The sequence below is a fragment of the Kogia breviceps genome, chromosome 8 (assembly GCF_026419965.1).
Source record: "Kogia breviceps isolate mKogBre1 chromosome 8, mKogBre1 haplotype 1, whole genome shotgun sequence".
NCBI classification, from domain to species: Eukaryota; Metazoa; Chordata; class Mammalia; order Artiodactyla; family Physeteridae; genus Kogia; species Kogia breviceps.
In genome coordinates, this window is record NC_081317.1 from 108,518,279 (window position 1) to 108,521,225 (window position 2,947).

Consider the following 2,947-nt stretch of genomic DNA (forward strand, 5'->3'; position numbering starts at 1 on the left):
AGCAAACTGGTTGGCTGGTTTTTTGTTTTTTGTTTTTTCTTAAAAAGTGAGCATTTTTATTCCTGAAGAGCCTTTAGTGAGAATGAAAACAGGGACAAAGAGGGACTTTCCTGGTGGTCCAGTGGTTAAGACTCCGCGCTCCCAGTGCAGGGGGCTGGGTTTCGATCCCTAATGGGGGAATTAGATCCCACATGCATGCCGCAGCTCACACCTGGCATAGCCAAAATAAATAAATAAATATTTTTTTTAAAAAAAAGAAAGGACAAAGAGAAGTGTTTAAATCCAGAAATTACCCAGGAATATGATCCAAAATGCAAAGGGGGGGAGGGGTGGGAAGCTGGGATTAGCAGATGCAAACTATTATATATAGGATGGATAAACAAGGTCCTACTATATAGCACAGGGAAATACACTCAATATCCTGTGACAAAGCATAATGGAAATTAATATGAAAAAATATATGTGTATATATGTATATATATTATATATATAGTGTATATATAAAATATATATTTAATATATATTATAATATATATTTTTATGTGTACATATATACATATATGTATATATACATATATACACATATATGTGTATATATACATATATATGTGTATATACATATATGTATATATATATATGTATAAGTGGATCACCCCGCTGCACAGCAGAAACTGGTTGGCTGTTTTTGTTGTTGTTTTTTATAAATGTGTTTTTTATTTTATTTATTTATTTTTGGCTGCATTGGGTCTCCGTTGCTGCGCACGGGCTTTCTCTAGTTGTGATGCGCGGGCTTCTCATTGCGGTGGCTTCTCTTGTTGAGGAGCACGGACTCTAGCTGCGCGGGCTTCAGTAGTTGTGGCATGCAGGCTCAGCAGTTGTGGTGCATGGGCTTAGCTGCTCGGAGGGATGTGGGATCTCCCCTTACCAGGGCTCCAACCAGAGTGCCCTGCGTTGGCAGGTGGATTCTTAACCACTGAACCACCAGGGAAGCCCTGGTTGGCTGTTTTTAAGTGAAGTAAGTGAGAGGCACAGACGCCGGACACACGGTCAGAGCTGCCTCTCCTGGGAGGCAGAGGCAAAAAGAGTGAGGCTCTGCTTTATGTAAAGTGTGACAGGCGAGATACAAGAGCAGAAACGCCGCGACTGTGCTGGGTCCCCAGATGCAAGCCCACAGCTGCGTGATTGGACCCGGCGGGATGGCGGGGGCCAGGTTGCTGGGCACCACCCCCAGTTTCTGACTCACTAGAAATTTGCATTTTTAACAAGTTCCAGGTGATGTAGAGCCTTTAGGTTTGGGATCCCCGGATTGGGTCGCAATTAACGCGAAACATGTTACGATGTGTAATCATCAGTTCAGCCAAGAAACCTCGGGTCCACCCAAACGGAGTGCCTGCAGAGAGTCAAACATCTACAGAAGTAGACGGGGCCGTGGGAAATCAGTAAGGGAGGGAGGATAAGGCGCTCTGTGGGGAACTGGGAGGCCCTGGTGAGGGATTACTGGAACCCAGTGAGAACTGTAGCTCCCTCTAGCGGTCAGTAGGGAAACGGCCACTCACTGTGCAGGGCAGTAAAGGGCGGCGAGATTCAAATACCCCAACTCCTCTCTCCTCCGTCCCTTCCAACTCCAGCCTGTTGTCTCCAGTTGGTCAAACCCAACTGGAAGCCAGAAAGTTAGGGAGTCCTCGGATGCAGGCCCAAAGGTAGGCCTGGGAGGGCCCAGGGCCGCAAACGGACGATGTCCAGCCCAAAGGCAGTAAACTGATTTAAAGGAGGGATGGGGGAAGGGGGTCAAACTGCAACAGAGCAATGATTCTATTGGGGCTTTCTTACCGAAGTGGGGCAAGGACAAGGGAAGGGGGAGAAAGGAGCCCTCTGTTCTACCCCCAAGGTGAGGAAAAGGCCAAGGACAACCTCCTCCACAGGCTGCTGAGCTTGACGGACTCCGGCGGTAATGCAGTCCCTGGGTCTTCTCCAAGTGGCCTCACCCTCCCCACTGGGTGCTGTTAGGGGGCCCTAGAACCCCCTCCCAGAGATGCCTCACCGCCCCCAGAAACGCCTCCAATTTCGTAAAGCAGTCCCTGAGCTACCAGAACGAGACAGCTTTCTGCACCAGCTCCCCTCCCACCCAGGCCAGCCCTGAACCAGCTACGTGGGCCATCATAGGACATGGAACCCATGAATTCAGGGAGCGGCCCGTGTCACTCCCTAGGGTCAGAGCTCACTCCATAAGCAGAATGTGACTCATTTTCTCCTTAGTCACCTGCACAACTGCCCAACAATCTCAGGTACAGAGACAGGAACATCTCCCCCGTGGTCAATACAAGCAGGAGAGAAAAATGGTTACTTCCTCAAGCGAGAAAGTAACTGACACAGAAAGTCAAAGAATAGTGGTTGCTTTTATGCGGAAGGGAGGAGTGGCCCTTTGCTTGAGGTACAAAGGCAACTTCTGGAATGCTGGCAATGATCTGTTTCTTGAATGACTGGTAGATACTTTGGTGTTTGCTTTGTGATAAATCATTAAACTGTACAAATAAAAACTGGAGATTAAAAAGAAAATGGTTACTTCCTAGATTGTAATACTAGTGCCATTATTTCCCAGATGATGACTTTGGTCAAGTTTTGTAACCTCTGGGCCTCACTCTCCTCATCTGTAAAATGGGAATGATGAAAAGAAGAAAATAAATTAAATTAAGAAAATAAATTTTAAAAAGTTTTTAAATTTTTAAAATAAAATAAAATAAAAAACTGACAATAGTAACTCCTTCGTGGGTTATTCAGGTAATCCACGTAAGCAATTGGCTGGGTCCCTGATAATGTTGCCTGTTGTTATTATAAGCAAACGAGTGTGTATGCTTCGCCCCCAGGGCTATCACTTCTTTAACACCAAGGATAATGATCATCTTATCCTTTGTAGGGGGAGAGGGCAAAGGCACAGGCACACATTAAA